General features: G+C 23.9%; 1 protein-coding gene across 10 annotated transcripts in view; it reads right to left on the bottom strand.

The window, feature by feature from the left end:
• Nucleotides 1-12,698, bottom strand: part of LOC129610238 (calcium-binding protein E63-1) — a 67,785-nt gene that overhangs the window by 17,588 nt on the left and 37,499 nt on the right. The window contains exon 1 of one of the 10 annotated variants that reach the window (XM_055522735.1): nucleotides 6,552-7,027. The exons of 8 other annotated variants lie outside the window; for them this stretch is intronic. The gene's annotated coding sequence lies outside the window, so the exon portion shown is untranslated. Of the gene's footprint in view, nucleotides 1-6,450; nucleotides 7,028-12,698 lie in introns of those variants that run through there. One more of the 10 variants, XM_055522734.1, reaches the window with a different exon arrangement.

The raw sequence follows: 12,698 nt of genomic DNA on the forward strand, positions 1-12,698 counted from the left end.
CCTATTAAAATAAAAAAATGCATAATGTACAAAAGATTAAATAAGAAAATCAATACGGTTGTTTATTTATTTTTAACTATACATGCGTATATATACACATTATTATACATATAAATATGCACGTGCAGGCCAATAATTGTAAATCGTGACTTGTAATATTTTGAATTAAAATTCATTCAATTTCTAAATTACATACTATCCGTACGCGGAAGTAATTTAATGGTATACTATCATTAGCCCTTATATTTTTAATACTTTAATGTATTTATTTTTTAACAGTTTTCTTACAATACATACAATTTCAAAGAAATAAAAATATTAATAAAAATAATATAATTACGAGTATATTGGCAATGGGAAACCAAAGAAATATGGTGTGGTCACAAGATGATATACTGCGTATATATAATAATTTCAAAATAATGTTTAAATTTGTATGTTCTGCTTACTACGACAGTCTGGTAAAAATTTGAAAGGCTAAAGAAATTGACGTTTTGCGCCAAAGTCTGATATGATGATGCTCAAATCCTTGTAATTATGAAAATTTCCATCAATAATGTTAAATGCATTTTTTGCGAAAATTTCCAAGAGCTTATTAATTCATCGAATTTACAAAGGAAATTTAAACATAAATCGGTTTTGCACTTGGTTCTTTAAACTGGAAACAGACAAGCAAAAATTAACATTTCACTAAAAAAACTGTTTCATTGCATTTCTCTACTACAGCAAATTGCTTATCTATTGAAAACTCAAAATGTAAAATTTGGCACAATTCCAATACCGCCCTTACTGTATATAACGCGGTTGGAAAAACTGATAAAAATTTATATCTATAAACAATCATACATATGTATGACCATATACTTGTAAAATAATATTTTATGATTTATACAAGCTCACACTTAATAGTGGTAAATAACATCATAATGTACAAACCATAAAATATTCAAACACACACGTACATACATGTTTGTATGTCATGCACATAATATACTACATACATATATTACTTTCATGTACATGTATACATATTTATATATTTTTATATTTATGAATAGATTTTTAATATTTTTCTTAAGATAAAGCGCGAAAACCTTGCAAACCATGGTAGAATAACATGCGAACCTTATGACACGAGCTGCGTGCTTAATGGATTTTTCTTTGTTTTCAATTTTTTTCGCCTTTTTTTTTTTTTGTTTTTTATATTATTTTATTTCTTAAAAATGTCGGTCATGGTTGATGATATCCTTAACACATATTATTTTATAAAATATGAAAAAGGCTGGTTAAAAAAAGGGATGAGAAAAACTTGAAACAGTTTTTTTTAATTTTGATTAAAAAAAAAATTAAATTTTCTGATAAGATATTAAAAAATTAATTTAATATAAACACAATTAATAAAAAAAAATAATAATAAGAAAAATATTTTAAAAAGCTTTCAGAAGAATAGGTTTTATTAGGTTTGCTATACAAAAGGTTAAATATTCATGAACTTTCAAGAAAATGGGAGGAGCAATGTAATTGAGCGCATTGTATTTGTTTTTTATACAGTAGAATAAATAAATTAAATTTAAAATTATTCCATTGTACAGCAATATAAAAATAAATAAAGAAATTTTTTGAAATTATTAATTTTTTTATGTTTGCTTTTGAACAATTGAAATATTAAATATAAAAGAAATACAGTAAAAAACTTAGGTAATAGGATAATAACGCAATTGGCACGTTCAAGTTATTAAATTAAGAGAGAGAAAGTTGTAAAATTCGAAATTTTTATGAATAACAAATGAAATAAAATCCGGTAGGGACCCGAGGTGATCTTAAAGTTTTTCTTTTTTTGTTTAACAACTTGTTGCGTGAATTTATTTGTCAAAGATAAATCCTTAGAAGAACAATTTGTTAAAAAAACAAAAACTTTATAGAGCCATTGTAAATTGAAAATTGTTAACTACTGAAGATCTGTCAGTCATGACTTATTGCAGTTCTCCCATATGCTACTTCCAAGTAATTACCCCGTCCAAGTAATTACCTTAAGATATCCTTCAGAGCGGGATGTAGAGCTATAAGACCCATTCGTTCATAAGACATAACTGAAATTGGATCGATTTGGATCCCATATACATTTCAGATTATTACATATACAAATCTTTCCTAGCGATTTTTCTTCTCGAACTAGACTCGAAAGAGTGACCGACCGCTTTCTAGACGGACACTCTACAAACTGAGCTACAATCAAAAAAAAAATTATCCGCAGCCAAATAGTTTTTCACATTGTTTTACTACTGTAATTATCATGAGTACGCATACTGTATTGTTTAGATACGATTTATTCGATACTATTCGATTGGAAACACAATCAAAATTATATTTGTTTATATATGTTTATATGATTTAATATTAAACCATCAAAACATGTACCTATATTCGTGTAGTTAATGCTACAACTAGATAACTCGAAAATTTTATATTTTTAGATAATTAACATAGGCGTCATAAAATCGAATGCTCTTTTATCTGCGACCAGTATCGAAGTTTAAAAGTGTTCTTAAATATTTGAAAAAGATAGTGCCAAAACTAGATATTTTCATGATAAATTATTTGTTATTGCAAAATTTTTTATCTTTGAAAGTCTCTAATCGAACAATTGCGAGTTATCTAGTTGTAGCATTAACCTCACTATATGACTATGAAAATATGCAATTTATATGAATTTGTTTTCTAGTTTGACATCAATTTAGACTATAATCAATTTGCCAAAATCAATGTACCCTGTAGTATATAAAATAAATATTTAAAAAAATCGGACACATACATTCAAACACACATATTTTAAAAAAGTTTTAAATCTAATAAAAATTTTCCAACCAAAAAAAAAAAACTCAATTAATAAAATTAATATGTCAAAAGCAGAGCAAAAATTCTTGTTAATTATTTAACACTTCAACATACATACATACATACATTCGTACATAATTTTCAATATATTAATATGTAGATTATTTTTTTCTTCAAAAATTCCTGTACAACAGTATAGTCATCACATATGTAGTGTATCTTACAAACCATAAACACATGTACATATTGACCCCATTTGGACCATCTACATACATATATATCTGAATTGTATAACATTAAAAAATTCCAAAAATTTGTTTTTGTATGGTCAATATTGTTGTCTTATTCAGAAATTAAATTCACATATGAACATCAATATGTTTGTTATACAACAATACAGCAGGACATATTTTTTTTGATATCATGTTTGTACAATATCCAACATGATATGAAATATTTCAAAGATCATAAAAAAATAATCTTTCATTTAATTACGTTCAATTTTTTTTCCTTTTTTTTGTTATATGAATTGCATGAAATATGTGAAATATTTTCGGAAAATATTCGAATAATTCTTAAGCAATTATTATTCAACTAGTTCGAAAAATAAGAAAAAAGAAAACAAAATATTGTTAGAAATCAAAATCATTTCGTTCTCTTTTGCTTTCTTGCGCCCAAATTACGTATCCTTCAGACAAATGACCTTTATAATTTTATATGTATATATATATATTAATTAAAACTTTCATTTCATGATTTTTTTTGTATTTTTCTTCTTTTTATTTTATCAAGTACGCAATTTATATTTTGAAAAAAGCATATAGTAAAAAAAAAAAAATGAAAAATTCGCACATAACTATCAACATTCTTTCGGAACCAAAATGAAGAAAAAAAAAAAAAATTCTTTTCATTTTAATTCTCTTTCTCTCTTTCTCATCTCATCTATATTTATTTTTCTACAACTCTCTCTCTCTCTACCGCTTTTCCTTCCTTTTTGGTTCCTTTTTAATTTCTTTTAAACACGAGTTCATGACTATTAAGGTCCTTGAAAATAAAATATGTTGTTTGTATTTTTTCTTATTTTTTTTTTATTCTTTTTCGGTTTTCATTCTTTTTGTTTTATTTCTTTTATACTATTATACAATAGTAGATTAGAAGTGTACTGAGGCATAATAGTTTAGATATGTTTTTTTATTTTTTACATAAATTGTATAATTATATATAGGAATTATATATTAGGTTTATTGTGCTATAGATTTATAATCGCAATATATATACAAAACTTATATATGTATGTATATAAAATGAATTTAATCTTATAGTACAATATAATATGTGGGTTTGTTTGTATATATAATAAGAACAATATTATGGGAATAATCCATGTCTTTATATACAAAAATATTATTTGTTTTGAATAAAAGCGGAAAAAAAATATCATAGGAAATGATTACATAGCTATATTCCTTATTCTTTTGTTTGTTTGCTTTTTTTTTTTAATTCTCTTTAAAAAGGAATTTTTAAAGGCAAAATTATTGCAAACTTATAGGCGCAACACAATATAGTAAATAATGATAATTTTATTCTTCTTTCATACATAAGGTTTTAAATTGTGAAAAGACGCAAATACCATATCATGGAGGATTGGGGCATAGATCAATCAAATTCAAATATCATAAATTTATAAAATTTTTGTTATAGTATAAAATATTTGAATTTGAAATTAAAATAATCATTGAATTTCTAAAATCAATTATTATTCTTTAATACCACCATACTAACACACTTATACAAACATATTAATAGTATAATAATTATATGACAACAAATGTATTATTATTTCAATGAAAATTTTCATATGGTTCACTAATTATGAGATAAAATTACAAAAATAAAAAAGAACTAAAAATTCACCATATACAATGAAAGCAAAACACATGAAATTCAACACATAAAATGTTATACGCGTATGAAGAGATTTGTCAACAGATTGTTATTGTGTTCTCAATTAAAAAAAGAAAATATTAATAAAATGCATTCTCAATTATAATATTAATCTCTCTTCTTTCATTTCTATCTCTTCACTATAAATATAAAATTTAACCGTTATGATGTCAAAAATTTAATTTGTTACACAATTTTTTTTTCTGTTAAACAATCTAAGGAGAAAAAATATAATTTTTTCTTTTTTTTGTGCCATTGAAATTTTCGATTTTTTTGTCAAAAATATTTTTCTTCTATCAATAATTTTCGTTTATCCTTGACAAAAAAAGAAGGATATTTTTTTGTAAAGGATTGTAATGAATTTTGTTTTGAATATTTTTTTAGAAAAAGTTCAAGAGAAAAGTTGTGGATTTTAGATTGTGAGACTATATATTAAGTTGATTTTTTAATTTTCTACTAAGCCTTTAAATTTTAAAGTTGAATCAAATAGTTATACAATAAATTAATTTAATATGTTCATTCTATTCTACTAAATACCAACTTAAGGTAAAGAATACTGAAAAAATTTTCAATATAGCAATGTAACGAGTTCAATTTTAAATCTAACGTAATTGTGCTGAAGGTCTAATTTTAAGACCTAACCTGAAGTTTATTAAGGAACTTTTAGCAAAAATAATCGCTTTTAAATTTTTGGACCTTTTTATTACCAAATTTATATTAAATTCACTTGAACTGCTAATTGTATGAAAATTTACACCGCAATATAAAAACTTTATCTCTGATTGTTTGGTGGAACAAATTATATATTGCTATTTGTATAAGACTTAATGATGAAATGATGAAATATTATTAATTTAATGTCTTCTTTTACAAATTCTTTATACATATAACAATTACATAATTCAATTCAAATTTTATTCAATAAACAAATATTTTGACACAAAAAATTTTTTGCAAATTTTATTCAAACAATTTCATAAAAGATTTAAATAATCTATGCGATATAAATACGATATAAACATACTAATTATTTGGATACAAAATAATAATAAAAAAAATTCAAGTTCTCATTCAAATTCTATGTGAACAATAATAGGAATATTATCGAATGTCCTATATAATGGAGAAGAACTTAATCAATCAGTTGATTATAAATAATTGATTAACATAACAATAGTGACACACATACATATACAGATACAACACAAATATATAAAATATTGTAAGGCAAATTAACTATTTTGTTAAATTTGATTAATTATCTTAAGGACGATAACAAAATTAAATTCATTTAAGGAAAATAAAAACCGTATTTAAAAATTTTCGATAAAAAGCGTTCCACCTTTTGCGTTTATTTCATTTTATATATATAAAAAAAAGAAATAAACATTTTTAAAATTAGGTACGGTTTAATTTTCAAAAAGCTGAGATATAATTTTATTTTTTTCTTTTTTTATTTATTTATTTTCGGTTATAGAAATACCAACAACTCATTAAGAGTCGCATGATCTCACGCAAAAATTTTTATATATTTTAATCTTTTTATTTTATTATGCTTGTTTGTTTGTTTTTATTTTTATTATTATTATTATTGCTACTGTTATTTTTTATTATTATTGTTATTATTATTAACTTTATTATTTCATTTTTTTTTTGTTGTCGTTTACCCACATATGAATTGTTCAATGGTTAAAGAAAAACTGAAAATTTTCGATTATGATTCTTCACAATTTTCTATTATAAAACAATATGAAACGGTGTAAGTGTAATACCATAGAAATTATACAATTGCGATTATTTTGTTCTAAGTTGGGCAATAGTATAACAGTGACTGTCTGATTGAATGAAATAAAAACAACTGGACTACTACTGTTTTCGTATTAGTTATGTTGCTTTTTTTTCTTCTGTCTACCCGTTTATGTAATTTTGTTATTGCAAATGTTTTTCTCATTTTTCTTCTTTTCATTTTTTCTTTCGTCTATTTTTCTTGTTATTTCTTCTATATTCCATGTGCTTATTTATGTTTGTTTTTGTTGTCTTTTCATTTTTATTTTCTTATTTTTTTCCTCCTTTCCTACTTTTATATTTCTATTACAAATTTATATTTGTTGTTCTTGTTTTTTCTTTTTGTTTGTCTTTTCGTTTGCATAATTTTTTTTCTTTGTTAATTTTGATTGTCTGTATGTATGTATGCACGTATATTTTTTGTATTGCCAATATTTTTCTTTTTAAATTCATAAACGCATTTATTTGAGGTAGGATACTATATAATAAAAATATTGGTGAATCAGTGTGATTACTATATTTTGATAACATTAGTAAGGAGCTTAGAATTTGTAATTTCTTAAAAACTTCTAATTTTTTTTTTTTTGCAATTTAAAAGAATATTATAGATAATCAGAAAATATCTGATATATTTTCGAATAATTGGGACATATTAAAATGATAATCCAGATTAAATGGTTGAGCACCATTATACTAATAGAGAAAATTGCTGATGTATTTGGATTTGAGTTGAAAATTAAAAAGCTATGAGGTTCATTTCACTTTCGTTATAAGAAATTGTCTTTATGAAGAAATTTGAATATTTCTTTACAAATGTATAGTTATAAGCAACAACACTACATGTAAGTAGAGTTTGGAAACAAGATTTTAGTTTTATTTCAAATTCGAATCTTCTCTAAGACGAGAGTAATCCACGTAGCAAATGAGGCAATGTTAAGAATATAGCGGTTCGCCAAAAAAATTTTTTTTACATTAAATAAACATAACTATACAAATTAAAATCTAAAAAAAAAATTTATTCAAAAAAAGAAAAAAATTGCATACTTTCAGGTACTATCTAAACTTTTCAGATACTGCTTTGCTTAAACTTTCACATAGCACGCGATTTTTCTATCTCTATTTGAATATTGAAATATTTTGTTTCCACCTATAAATTGTTTTATATATACGCAGCTAGATACAAGAAAAATAACCAAAATTTTATCCCTCTCTGTATAAACTTACACACCATTGATCTATATAATAAAATATGTATAATTTTATTTATACATGTATACATGTTAATGTATATGAAATTATGCGACTGCATGTCTGTTTGTAATTTATTTTCCACTTTTATTTTGTGAGATAATCTTTTCTATGTCGATTTTATTTAAGAATATTATCAATAAATAAATACATAATACGCATATAACATGTATATATATATTTAAAAAAATTCATATATAATGAAATTCTATAATAATTGGCAATATTTTTACAGTACATAAATTGTACATACATAAGTAAAATATAAAATATTAAATGTGAATATGTATATGGTTAAATATACAAGTACAATGCAAAATTTCTAATGTATACGTACATATATTTTAAAAAGTAGAATTGAACTAAATATGTACGAGTATATATAAATTTAGTTTTACAAATGCATGTTCTACTTAAGTACATTCATAGATTATCACATATTTAAGAACTTTAAGAAAAACTATGAATATAAATCATATAAAATCAAGAAACAAAAACACATATCCCCAATTATGTGCGCTATTTTCTATATGAAACACAATAATTTATACATAGTGTTATAATTGTAACACTTATTTAAAAGTTTAGTCTAATTTAAAAGAAAACTGTATATGTAATTGCATGATTGCAATATTTCTGAAATTTACAAAGATAATCGCATAAACAGTCAGTCACATACAAAATCGAACAAAAATTTTATTTAGTTTTTAATACTCTTAAATTACAAAGTGCTTAAATAGATGATGTGATGAGGCACGAAGGGGTTTAAATTAAATCAAATTTATTTTATATTTTTAATATTAAAAAAAATAATTCTTATTTTTGAAAAGAAGAAATCTAATTCATTTAATTTATAGCTACTCAACTAAAACCACATTCACCACTGTCGTGGTGAACATTATTAAACATATAAGAATTGAAAATATGAACATTATTAAACATATAAGAATTTAATTTACAATAATAACGGGTGACTTTTTTCATCACTTTTAAAAGGAAAGCACAAAAAAAATCGTAAATTTGCATGCAATATTTATTTAAATTGGAATATCATTCTCATTCCCATAATAGGTTACTTTCGAAATGTTCATTGGAATACTTCATAAACTCCAGCCGAAATATCACAAATTATTAACTATTTTTATAGTTTCAATTGGCATCAAATGGCCGATATAAATAATAGATTTGAAGTACTGCCAAAAAATTACTTTATATATGAACTTTAAATCACATGATTTTAATTTTCAATTGAAAGGTCCACAATGTAAAATTTATTCCTAACCAAACGCTTTCTAAATTAATAATTGTTAAATATTAATACTTTGACCGCAATTTTTTGGCATAATTTTTTTAACGGTTTCAAACTTTGGTTTTGATTTAACGTTGACAAGTGTTATGTGTTATGAGTTGGAGATATAGGCACAAAAAATCATAGAGCACAAAATCACCCGTTAACAATGAGCATATATTACAATAGATCGTTTTTCTTGGATACCGTATATTGTGCATTCTATGAAAACAAACAAAGCTTATCGAAATAATCATAAAAAACAATAAAGTAATTTAAACTTTTATATAAACAAAAAATAAAAATAAAGTGCATTTTTATTGCCGGATTATTGCTTTAATAAACGGTAATTTTCATAAGATTGTATACACTATATACATTACATCCTACATTCTTACATTATTATTATTATTTTGAGCGATTAATGTATACAATAAGAGAAAAAATTTAAAATGTGTTTAAGAATAAAAAATTTTCATTCATTAAGATATTTGATTATAAAAGATATGTATACATATATAGTATAAGAATTATAAAGAATTTGGACGTCCTATGTCTTTTAAAACATATTATAAATTTAGAGTTATGAGTATAGTATTAATGGCTTCTTGAACTAATAATAACGCATTAAAATTGTAATAAATACGTAAAGTAAGCATAATTTAACAACACCTACCTATCTATAGTAGCAATTACCCTATATGCTTGTCAATATGTTCAAAGAGCATGTTAATGTAAAAATGTTTATTTTAACATAAAAAAAATCCCAAATCTATTGGAATTTATTTTGAAATTATTTCTTACTTTTTATATTTAAATTTTAGGCAAATCAATATAAATCTGGATTATAACCTGAATAAATAGACATAAATCTGACAAATATAAAAAGATATACATATATATATTTTTTATTAGTTTCAGTAAACCGTAATGTAATCAGGTGAAATTTTCAAATTAATTTTTTTCTATTTTATATAGGTGAAATCAAAATAAAAAACAAATTCTAAAATTATTCAATTTCCCTTGCATGATAGGGTAAAACTTAACAACAGTAAGATTTCTGACTCAGAGCTCGAATTGTCCTCCGGCATCAGCACCTCGCCACTTTTATAGTCTGACAGTATTCCCGGTGGTATAGTAAATGAAGAAATGTATTAAAATCACAATATTGCAAAATTCCAGCAATACGAATAAACGCCGAACCGTATACTCTAATCATTTTTTTTGAGTTATACATCTAGTTAGCCGACGGTTATCAAATGACTAACCCATATATTAAAATTACTCTAACCGCGTTTGTTTATAAACGCAAAACCATATATTTAGTTTTAATTTACCGCTCTTTTCAAAGTTTCTGTGTAGATGTAATTTGAGTAACGTGCAGAGTAAAAATTTTAAGACAAATATGCTGTCTGAGCTTTACACAACACCGTTTCCAAAAGCTTACTGATTGTGGGAAGATATCCTTATTTAGCCTCTAATGACAAGATTCGACAAACAGCAGAGATTAAGTGCTGCGCTGTGACGCCCTTTTGCTGTTATTGCACCTGAATACCTGACTATTCACAATATTTTTTCTATAATTACAATTCACAACATCTCCCTACAAAATAAAACGTTAACAAAAAAGTATTTTCTCAATCATGATACAACTTCAAATTCCTTTAATCAAATGTTCATGGCATGATAATATTAAAATCGTATTTTCTATCAAATAAGTAGGTATACATAGATGTTCTTCCTTTTTTTTATATCAGCGAATATTCATTTTCTCTTGCTACATGTTTTTTATTTAATTTTGTTTTATTTCTTTCATTCTACCATAATACCACCGATATATGAAATGATGATTCTATACGATTCGGCGCAAAAATACAACCGGAAAACCATGTGGTGGTTAGCTACATGGTTTGTTTAATTCATTTTATATAAAAATAATTGATGTAATGTAATCAGATCGAAGGAAATAGCATTGAAACTACTTGATTAAAAAAAAAATTGTAAAAAAAAATTATATTTAAAGAATCTAAATTAACAATTCCAAACTAAGTCATAATAATTTTGAGATTTTTATTTTAAAATAGAATTTATATGGCACCCTTTGAGAGCCTCTTTATTTAAATAAGGTAAATAGTAACATTTCTGCTTTCGTTTATTAGACAGTGGCCAAATGGATTCAATATCGCTTAAATTGTCGCTTCGACCAAATTTTTTGACATTTTTGATGTAATTTCCTTCTCCTTTTGTCACTTAGTCCAATTTTCATTGCAAACATTAAAAATTTTAAAGTACACTAAAACATATATAAAATATACAGTATACATTGAATATGTATGTGTACATGAATTGCAGTGCACAGTGTTATTGTAACTATTTGTCGGTAATGTCTGTAAACTTTTATTATCGTTTTTTCCGTTTCTATTTTATTTCTTTCGTCCTCTTGCTCTCAATTTCACTTTTTCTTTTTCATTTCTCTTTCTTTCATTATCATTATTTTGTGTTTTTTTTCCTATTCTATTATTTCTTTTTTTTCAAAATTTCTATATAAAAATTTATCTGATAATAAATGCTTTATTTTGAAATGGTTTTTTAATGATATCGAATGTATAACAGTAAAATGAAAGAAGAATGTATAAATGAAAAATTTTTTTATATTCATACATCATTATTATTTTGCATGTGTGTGTGTATAAATAAATATTCTTTTAAAGAAGATCAAAATATTTCGTTCAATACTAAAGGACATTCGAAATATTATTTTTATTTTTGTATTTTATACAATCGTAATGATAAATTTCTTCCATTTTAGGATAAAAATACATAAAATAATTTTTGCTATAAACTTTTGAATGAGTTCTTCCAATTGCAAAAAAGAAAATACTTAAGAAATTAAATTTGAAAAAAGAAAGAATCCATAAAAATATTTAACAAACACCCACATTTGTAAATAAAAATGTAATAAATATAAACGAAAAATAGTCAAGTAAATTGTGTAAAATAAAGAATCCTAGTTTAACAAGAAGATCAACGATAATGTAGCGAGAAAAGCAATATTTTACGGATTATTAATAAGGAAATTATTTGATTTGATCCAGAAAGGTACGCGAACTGTAATTATTTGACTTATTTAAATTACTAACTCAATAAATATTTTAATTTAAATCATATTCTAAATATTTTTTAGAGTTCAAAGAATGAAGGTACTTTCACAAAGACGAAACATACCAATAATAATGCATGATTAATACTGGAGTGATTCTCAATCCTTTTTTTCAGCTTCTGCCACCTGTTGGTCGGTTTCATTAAACATTAATATTATTTTATATATTATACATAAATTGAGACGTAGATATATATTCGATAGTGAACACTAGATAAAGTTAATACGAAATTTTCAATTTTTCAAAAATTTAAAATATGCCGTAAAATTAATTATGTTTAGATAAAAGCATCCCGGAGCCTAGTTTTTCATTTTGGATTTACCGTAATTTATACATATTATTTTTTTTTAAACCCTGGTACATTATTGATTTAGCGGGCTTATTAAATTAATAAATGTGAAAATGACAATAAAAATTTACAACAAATATAATATTTT

This window comes from Condylostylus longicornis, unplaced genomic scaffold, assembly GCF_029603195.1.
Source record: "Condylostylus longicornis isolate FDR11 unplaced genomic scaffold, ASM2960319v2 ptg000044l, whole genome shotgun sequence".
Taxonomy (NCBI): domain Eukaryota; kingdom Metazoa; phylum Arthropoda; class Insecta; order Diptera; family Dolichopodidae; genus Condylostylus; species Condylostylus longicornis.